We start from the raw sequence: 10,720 nt of genomic DNA, 5'->3' as shown, positions 1-10,720 counted from the left end.
ATGAGTGTCATACCTAAATGATGTCCAAGTTTTGGTGTACAAACACATGCATCCTACAGCTAAAGGTATAAGGTCTCCACAAGAAAGTAAGAAAACACAGCAAAACACAGCAAAACACACAACACAATTCAACTCTACACAAGACTCGACACGACAAACCCTAAGACTCTAATGCAATACTTGACTCGGACCAACATGACCATCCATCCCATCTGCTCTACGTATCCTGGTCTCGGGAAGAATCAGAATCAACGTAGTTCGATGACCTATTCTAAACTACGATGCCTAACTATCTAGAACCGCTATCCTAGACTCGATAAACTAGACTCGACTGATTTTTAAAGCTTTCTGTACGATTGCTTAAGTTTAAATGAATTGTAATTTTTAGGACTCTCTATACTAATGCAAGTTGGTTAGCCTTAAGCTAATGCAGGTGGGCCCTACATCCTATGCGTAACTATGCTGTACATCCTAAGGAAAACCATGGGCTGACTAAATGCTTCCTAGTCTAGCTATCGGTTCGAATAAATGTCTAACCGACCATGACTCGAGGCCTCCTAACTCTAGGGACACTCACACGACAAGACACACCATATCAAACAAAAACAGGACAACCTCCTAACTCTAAAACACTCAAAATATCTAGGACAGACTCCTAACTCTAGGGGAAGATCTTTTTGAAAAGGTTCTGAATAAGTTTTGTATTTTTGGAGATTTTGAAATGTTTATTTTGAAAGGTTTGGCTAGACTTGGGATGTGTATCCCAAGCTGCACTACGTACCCTATGGAAAGGGATCAAGCCAACGTAGTTCGAAACAGAATTTCCTAACTACTCTCCTATGACTCTTGACATTTTGAGATTTTTGGATTTTCAGATGTTTTTGACTCAAGAGGACAGAATCATATCATCATAAGGGTAGGACAGACTCCTGATATCTCGCAAAGGTTGGACAGCATCCTATACTTTGCGGGGGAAAAAAACATAATCACGACTCTGCAAGGGTTGGACAGCATCCTATACCTTATAAGAGTGGAAAAAAATCACATGATTTGATGAGAGGTTGGAAAAAATCCTAACCCCTATGATGATAGGATAGACTCCTGAAAGACTGACTCTCTAACTATGGACAGACTCCTATGCTAAAGGACTGACTCTCAAACTAGTGACTCTAAGAGAAGTGCTAACGAGACATGACATGTCTCCTATGGATGGATTCACTAATGAGACAAAGCTTGTCTCTAAAGGATATAACTTTCTCTGCATGAGACATGGCCTGTCTCTCTGAGGGTAAGCTTTTCTACGAGACAAAGCATGTCTCTCTAAAAGGGTGCGACTTTCTATGAGACAAAGCATGTCTCTTAATAGGGTAAGACATTTCATGCTGAGACATAGCTTGTCTCCCTAAAAAGGCTCTAAATAACTCTTTCATTGCCCTTGCAATGAATGGGCTTCTAATATTCAAGGTTCTTGTCTAAAAGACTAGGTTAGTCTTATAACAAAAAGAGGGGAGAGTTATTTGGACTGAGCAAGTCTCCTAATGATGGGCTTGGGCTAACGCCTTCATCGCCCACAAAGAAGAAGGGCTATCTAAGATTTAAAGGTACCTAAAAAATTAGGGGGTCTCTATCTAGAGAAAAGAGAAGGAAGAGAGCACCATGTATAGGTAGGTTTCCCTAAAGGATGGGCTTGGGCTAGCGCCTTCATCGCCCTTGCAATGATGGAAAATGACAATTAAAAGACTAAGTTAGTCTTCTAATTGGGAACAAAAAGAGCAACTTGCTTATAGGAGGGTCAAACATGATAACTATCTCGAACGAGACTATTTAGCCAGAACAAAATTATAGCCAAAGACCTAAAAATATTCCATCAGAATAAGAACAAAGATCAAATCACCGGAATCATACAAAACAAAAGAAATTATTCATTCAAACTATTAGTGTTGACATTACCTTATCTTAACTACAATCTCTGTTCAATTTTCTTCCTTTCTTCCACTTATTTATAAAAAACTGACTAATACTGGTCATTGATTGAGCCATGAAATAGATGAATTTATCTCACAGTTTAAGAATATCTGTCCAGATTTATGTGAGACTAAAAAAAATAAACCTATCTACCATACTTCTCCTAATATTTCAATAGACTATTCGACAAAAATAATATAAGCAATAACTTCAACACTCATCACATTTAAAATGCTTTCCCTTAGAAACTAAAAGACATATACTTCATATATAAACACCAAACCAAAAACTGATATTAATATCCTATTTTACCACTCACTACTACTAGAATTAACATGCATATTTTACCACTCAACAATGCTACTACTACTTCAACTCCGAACTAAGAACTGATACATCTGTTGATATCCAAAATAACTCCCACCTTAATTAGATCATTAGTGACATGAGATTATAAAATCAAAAGAAACAAAACACACTCATATCTCAACTACCTAGTGTTTAGTGATAAACCAAAATTAACATGAATGCTGCCAATGTCTTTACATATAACATGAGTACAGGTTCTGACACAATCAAATCGTCAAAAGCATATGGTTTTAGAGCTAATGAAAAACATAATTATGAATTCGGACTAAAGGACATATCATGATGAATGCATATGATGACTCTTACAACCCACAATCTAATGAATCACCCTGGTGGATCGAGCTATATTACTAACTTATAACTTGAACCTTCACACAGATTAATATTTTCCTTTCCAATCTTTCTTATCCATAGATCGAAGCAGCATAAAGTAGATTCCAATTCATCCCAATTAATAGGCTAAATTATAATGAATCAGATCCAAAAATGTTGTGGGTATCCTCAACATTGAATTGACAGCACATTGACAAAATCATTGGATTTATAAACCTAAGGCGCCCCAATGGAAATGATTTGACAAATTCATGGTCACTTGAGAGCTAAATGAAAATCTTAATATGATGCAAATGGGTAGACACAACAATTAAAGTATTCAGCAAAAAATCCTTAGGCTTCTGATAAAAATCACTTAACAGATTCAAGATCATTTGATAGGTAAATCTTCTGAAAATACCAACCCAAAATTTTCAATAGAAACCATTTAAAAAGCTCACTTTACAATACTATAAAAGTCATAAAAGGAATCACTTGAGGGATAAATGATGCTAATATCAAAATCAAGAAGGCTGCACATGTCAAGGTAAAATGAGGGCTATAACATCCAGGTGAATGGGCTGCCATTAACAAGGGATGGGGGCTGCCATGACTTGGCATCTAAAGAAAAGGCTGTTATGACTTCACCATCAGTTTATATAAGTACTGCCATTTAGCACTACCATAATGACTCTAAAGTTACCTCATTTCACTCCACTAAATTGTTGTTTGCCTTGTCTTAATTACACCTTCACTGATTTAAGCTGAGGGAACAAACTGATTTCTCGCAATTATCAGATTTCGGTGGTGTCGGTATCTAAAACATGAACAGGAGATATTGCTATGAGAACCAAACTATATAACAGCTGCATTGAACTCAGTTGGTCTCTTATAGCTCCTAAATCCATCTATATCATATGAGAGGGGAAGCAACATATCCCACACAACCATTACTCCTAAATGATGTAGGATTGGGAATACAAATGGCTACTGATATGGACACTTCTATTCTTGGCAATGGTCTGTATTTCGTCTTTATCAAAATGTAGATCTAAACCAATCTCAAAACCAGAACCTCTTATTACTCTTTACAAATACTCCCATTAGAAACCAAAATAACGTTTCAAGTAACAATTAGCATGTCTATACTATCCCAAGGGAACTCAATTTAATATAAACATTCGACACTTAGAGGCAATTAATCAAACAGATCATAAGCAAGAGTAAAACACAGACACATCCTTTGTTTTTCCCAAACCAAAACCAAATAAATCAAGAGAGAACTGGAAATAATATTAAGAGAGAAATATAGAGGGAGAGTAAAGAAATTACGAGATGGAGCTCTTGTACCTTAATAGAGATGAAATCACAGATTAGATCCTCATAGTAACTGATGTTCTTAAGGCTGCCAAAGCTTGAAATGGAAATCCTCGAATCGAGAGGGACATCAACAAGATCTCCATTACTCCTAACAGAGCTTCACCGGAGAAGATAATCCTTGCCGGAGCAAGTTGTAGAAATCAGGTCTATTTCAAGTAACCGGATTCTAAAAAATCTTGCTAAAATCTACAGATTAGAGGTTAATTCAATGAATAGGATAGAGATGATGTGATTGAGAGAGATGAACAGGTTAGGGTTTCATAAATGAGTAAATCTAAGATTTTTTTGGTTCATGTTAGGGATTTGGAGTTAAGAAAACCTTAATCCCTTCTAAATGAGTTAAGAAAACCTTAATCCCTTCTAAATGAGGAGGTTAGCTCATATTTATAGGCATTTTTGGGTGTTAATATTGGCACTACCATTTTTTATAGGTGCGCGGTTCTCGCAAAAATTGATGGGCGCACACCAGAATCGTGTCTCATTCGGATCCATGCAGGCTCTCTCCAGGATAGTTCACCCCCCTTTTCTACTTACACTGTGCATCTTGCCCGGCTTGTCTTATTTGCTAATTCTACTCGGATTACGACGAAATTTTGCGGGGACCTAAATGAGACCCTATGCTACCCTAGGGTGAAATTTGGGGTTCCAATTCAATGATTTGATGGGGTTTTGCATAAAATTTGAAGGTTAAGGGCACGGTCAAAATGAGGTGTCTACAGTTATATCCAGTCTGGCTGGAGATGTTCTAAACGGCTTAGGATGACCAAGTTTTATTGAACTTGGGTTTTTGCAAGGGTTTGGTTTTATGCCCGGGCCCGTTCCTGACTAGGAGTGTGCTCCCGGTCTTTGTGGAGACGAGCCGAGGCGAACAAAGCAGCGAGTACCCAAGTTTTAGTGAACTGGGTTTCTAAGACGGTTTGGTTTTTCTGTGCGGGCCCGTTCCCGACCAAGAGTGTGCTCCCGGTCTTTGTGGAGACAAGCCGGGGCGAACAAAGCAGCGAGTACCCAAGTTTTAGTGAACTGGGTTTCTGAGATGGTTTGGTTTTTCTGCGTGGGCCCGTTCCCGACCAGGAATGCGCTCCCGGTCTTTGTGGAGACGAGCAGGGGCGAACCAAGCAGCGAGTACCCAAGTTTTAGTGAATTGGGTTTCTGAGATGGTTTGGTTTTTCTGCCCAGGCCCGTTCCTGACTAGGAGTGTGCTCCCGGTTTTTGTGGAAACGAGCCAGGACGAACCAAACAGCGAGTACCCAAGTTTTAGTGAACTGGGTTTCTGAGATGGTTTGGTTTTTCTGCGCGGGTCCGTTCCCGACCAGGAGTGCACTCCCGGTCTTTGTGGAGACGAGCCGGGACGAACCAAGCAACGAGTACCCAAGTTTTAGTGAACTGGGTTTCTGAGATGGTTTGGTTTTTCTGCGCGGGGCCGTTCCCGACCAGGAGTGTGCTCCCGGTCCCGACCAAGCAGCGAGTACCCAAGTTTTAGTGAACTGGGTTTCTGAGATGGTTTGGTTTTTCTACGCGGGGCCGTTCCCGACCAGGAGTGCGCTCCCGGTCTTAGTGGAGACGAGCTGGGGTGAACCAAGCAGCGGCATGATCTCAGGAACTCGGAACTTTACAAAGAAGCAGTAGCCTTTTTTCATTATCCACACAAGCGTAAATACAATGGCATCCGCTTTTGTGTCGGGCGACAGGCTATTGATAGTATTTTCTGAGGCCTTCGGCGGGTTGGGCCCCCTGGGCTTCGTCCCTCGGATCGAGTAGCTCAATCGGCAGCGATTCCACCTCATTTTTGCCCTTGAGTGCCATGGCATAGCACTCCCTGGACTGTGGTTGGTCTCCTCTGACCTCTCCCACGCCGTTTGGCGTTATGAACTTCATTTTCTGGTGATACGCTGAAGCGACTGCGCGAATTAAGTTCTGGCCGGGTCGTCCCAAGATAGCATTATAGACCGAAGTGGCCCTCACTACCAGGAAGTTGACCATCGCGAAGGCTTGACAGGGCGGCTCTCCGACGAGGACTGGGAGTTCAATCTGTCCTTCCACTTTCACAACCTCCCCTGAGAAACCGAACAGATCGGAGTTTGCCGGCCTCAAACGGTCGTCACCTATCATCATTTTCTGGAAAGCATGATAGTACAGGATATCTGCTGAGCTCCCGTTGTCGACAAGGATTTTCTTTACCTCCCAGTTCACGACGAGCATAGTTAGGACCAGGGCGTCGTCGTGTGGCAGTATCAAGTTGTCGAGATCCGCATATGAAAAGGAGATCTCATTCTCCGTCTTTATCTTTTTGCTGCATGTGTGCACGGCGTTGACTCGGCGTGCGTATGCTTTTCGAGCAGCAGATGATGTGACCCCAGCGGCCGGTCCGCTCATAATCGTGCTGATGACCCCCTTTGGCTGTGACCGGCGTGCCTCTTGTCGTGGACTGGATGGCAGGGGAGATTGATCCCGGGCAGGGGGTGGCTGTGACCATCGAGGGCTCCGGCCCTAGGGACTCTTCTCTCTGTGCTCTCTTCTGTGGCCGTCACTTATGACATACTTTTTCAAGTATCCACGGCCAATCAGCAGCTCGATTTCTTCCTTGAGCTGCCAGCACTCGTCTGTGTTGTGACCGTGGTCCCTATGGAACCGACAGTACTTCGATTTGTCTCTCTTACTTCCCTTGGAGATCATTCTGGTCGGCCACCTTACGAACTCTTCTCCTCTGATTGTTGCCCGTATGTGTCTCCGGGAGGTGTTGAGGGGGGTGAAGTTCTCTTCCCTCCTTTTGGGGGACCTCTCTCTCCTGGCGACCTTATCATCCCTACGCTGCTTGGTAGGGTTCTTATCTTCAGAGGTTCTCCTCCGATTTGAGTCCAGGGGCGCCAGTGTCTCTTCCACTGCTATATATTCCTCCGCGCCTGCCATCAGATCCGCTAGTGAGTGTGGGTTTTGGCGAGTTACTGACCGACAGAAATCGTTAGATCTAGAGCCTGCGAGGAGTGCGTTCATGGCGGCTGAGGGGTCCAAATTCGGCACTTGGAGTGCCTCCCTATTGAAACGGCTGACGAACACCTTCAGAGGCTCGTTGTCGTCTTGCCGCAAGGCCATCAAGGACGCTGTTGTTTTCCTTGGCCTCTGGCTACTCATGAAGTGGCGGACCAGATTGTCCCCAAAGTCTTCAAAATTGCTGATGGAGTTCGGTTTGATCCTTGAGTACCAGTCCCGGCCGCACCGGTCAGTGTGGTCGGGAATGCTCTGCAGAGGAAGCCATCGGACGCCCCGTGGAGGAGCATCATCATTCTGAACGTTTTCAAATGGTCCACAGGGTCAGTGGTCGGTCATATTGCAGGACGGTTGGCATTTTAAACCCTCTGGGCGCCGGGGCATTCATAACATCGTCGGTGAACGACGTTCTACTTGAGAACGCCCTTGCAGCAGGCCGGCTCTGATCCTTTGCCAGCTCTTCTATTCGATGGTCTATTTCTTCTATCTTCCGTAGCATCGGATCAGCTCTTCTGTCTGCTAGGTCCAATGGTTTGTTTTTCTCCATCGATGGGCTCGCGGCGGAGCCGGATTGACTTTCCTGGCTCCTACGACGAGGACGGGATTTTTCTTGCGGTGCATGGTCTCCTGGGCTCGGTGCTTTCGTGCAGAGCGGGACCGTGACCTCCGGCGGTGGTGAGGCTCTGTATGGGCATGCCTGGTTCTGGAGTGTTGGACTTGCCTCGTGGAGTGGTGGGTCCGGTCTTCACCATGGCGCGCTGACTCTCCCCTGTGGGCATTCGACCTTTCCTGTACAGGTCGTGGAGCTTCTGGAGGATGATGGGGAGGCGCTTGGATTAGTTGTTGGTATTGACCGACAAAAGCCGTCATCTGTTGAAAGAGAGCTTGAACTTGATCCGGAGTGGGTGTGAGATTGAGGTGTTCCGAACGAGCTGGGCTCTGTTCTGCTGTAGTAGAAGTAGCCACCACCTGTGAGGCGATTCGCTCTCTCCGGGTCCTGCGAGGTAGCACGGCTCGGGTAGTTCGTGCAGTTGGTACCCGAGCACTCTTCCGCCCTGCCATTTTGTATAGGGGATTTGAACAGCTTTTAGTTCGTGGTCCCACGGATGGCGCCAATCTGTTAGGCCTAAAATCAGTAACAGATACGGCAGTGACGTAAGAGCTGAGCTGGAGGACCCGATGAACCGAAGTGAAGAAGACTGAGTCCTGCACAGGAGCAAACAAGGTCAGAAGACCAACCCGGAGTCTTTACTCCGGACAGGCCCTTCAACACTCAAGTCAGTATGAGCAGGAGTGCAAAGCCAAAAATTTAGGAGTGGTAGCTTGGAAGTTATTTACCCCTTGCTTTGAGCCTTGAGAGGCCTTTTATAGAGGGAGACCTGTGGTGGTTGGATCACCTACCCCAGGACAGGTGTCGGCTCTTTTATGGGTTTAAGTTTACCCACTCTTAGGTAATTACCGGATTGCCCCTGGGCCGATGCTAGATTTGTGGTGGGCCCTTCTGGGGCCACGTGTCGACAGCTAATTAGTTGTTGTTTTTCATACCCCATCAATAGGCATCATGTTTTGCGAGGATCTAAAGGTGGGACTGTTCAACTAGTAGATAGCAATCAATTGAAGAAGATGTTAAGGAAATCGGTGCAGGGAGCAATCGCCCAGCTGTTTGCTATGCAATCCAAGGAGGAAATATGTGCCAATTCAGAGATGGCCACATTGTTGCATCACTACTCGGACATTTTTGCAGAGCCACATGGTCTTCCCCCAACTAGATCACATGACCATTACATACCTTTAAAAGAGGGTAGTCAGCCTACCAACGTCAGGCCGTATCGGTACCCGAACGTCCAGAAGAACGAGATAGAAAAGGTGGTAAGAGAGATGCTGGAAGCAAGGGTGATCCATCCCAGTGTTAGTCCCTTTTCTTCTCCGGTTCTGATGGTAAAGAAGAAGGATAATTCATGGCGGATGTGTGTAGACCATCGGGCACCAAACCACAACACCATTAAGGATAAATTCCCGATCCCAACTATTGACGAGTTACTGGATGAGTTACACAGTGCCAAATATTTCTCTAAATTAGATTTGCAGTCCGGGTATCACCAAATTCGAGTTCACCCTTCTGACGTGCACAAGACGGCTTTCGGGACACATGAAAGACACTAGGAGTTCCTTGTTATGCCTTTCTGGTTGACCAACACGCCATCTACATTCCAGAGCTTGATAAATGAGGTATTCCATCCCTATTTAGGCAACTTTATCCTTGTTTTTTTTTTTTGACGATATTTTTGTGTACATCTAGTGTTGGTCCGAGCATCTACAACACCTGCAATTCTGCAAACGACATTAACGCTCCTATGCGAGCATCAACTTTATGGAAAGAGATCAAAATGTTTATTTGGCCAAACTGAACTGGAATACATAGGTCACATTATTTCACATCATGGGGTGGCCACCGATCCAGCCAAAATCGACGCCATGGTACATTGGCCCCGTCCCAAGACGATCACCCATCTATGTGGCTTCCTAGGATTGACCGGATTCTATCGTCGGTTTGTACGTGACTATGGGAAAATCATCCATCCTTTGACCCAACTTCTAAAGAAGGATAATTTCATTTGGACTAATGAGGTAGAGCAAGCATTCGGGTCATTGAAGAAGGCCATGACTAGCACACCGGTCCTTGCCCTACCCGATTTTGACAAAGTGTTTATTATTGAATGCGACGCATCATGCAAAGGAATTGGTGCCCGTCCTTATGCAAGAGGGTAGACCAATTGCTTTTCTTAGTAAAGCAATGTCAGAAAAAAATTTGGGCCTCCGACATATGAAAAAAATTTGTCTACGCAGTTGGAAAATGGCGGCCTTATCTCGTTGGGCATCGTTTTCAAATTTGGACCAATCATCTCAGCCTCAAATATTTCCTAGAGCAGTGCGTCAATACAGCAGAAATGGCTCATGAAATTATTGGGTTACGACCGTGGTTTTAAATTTCGACCGAAATCCGAAATTTCCAAAATTTCGGATTCCGGTGGAGACCGACACTGAAATCACCAAAACCCGAAATTTCGGATTTCGGTGGAGACCGACACCTAAATCACCAAAAACCGAAACGGCATTTTATTTCGGCCGAAATTTTGGAAATTTCGATTTTTCCGAAATTTCACCCAAAAAACCTTTTAAAAAAAATAATTAATTTAATATTCCACCGAAATTTAATATTGAATAAAATATTATTTTCTTTGTTGTACCGGATTTCGACCGAAAATTTCAATTTCAATCCCAAAATTCTCCTGAGGCCCATTAAAAAGTAAAGACAATTAAAAGACAAGATGAGTTTGTGCAATTATTAAATTATGAGTGTGCCAATATCAATGGCCCATTGATATGTAGAGTCTATTGATATTGGCACTACCATGTTTTGATAATTGCACAAACTCTCAGCTTGTCTTTTGTTATTTAAACAGTTGACAAAGGTTATTACCATGTACCTATAAAAAAAAGGCTACTATGGTTCCCAAAAAAGCTCTGAGAGGCACATTAAAAAAGAAAAGACAAGTTGAGCTTATGCAATTATTAAAACCAGGGCTGCAACTCGAGCCGGGTTTTACCCGACCCGCATCGACCCGACCCGAAAATAGCCTGGGTTGGGTTCAGGTTTCATGGGTTTCGGGTCGAGCCGGGTTGAGCATTCAAAAGCCCGCATGAATCT

Source organism: Tasmannia lanceolata, unplaced genomic scaffold, assembly GCF_043159265.1.
Source record: "Tasmannia lanceolata isolate RefF3 unplaced genomic scaffold, GAP_Taslan_0.1 ptg000018l, whole genome shotgun sequence".
Taxonomy (NCBI): domain Eukaryota; kingdom Viridiplantae; phylum Streptophyta; class Magnoliopsida; order Canellales; family Winteraceae; genus Tasmannia; species Tasmannia lanceolata.
The sequence above is the reverse complement of the archived record's forward strand: the minus strand, read 5'-3'. Positions refer to the sequence as shown.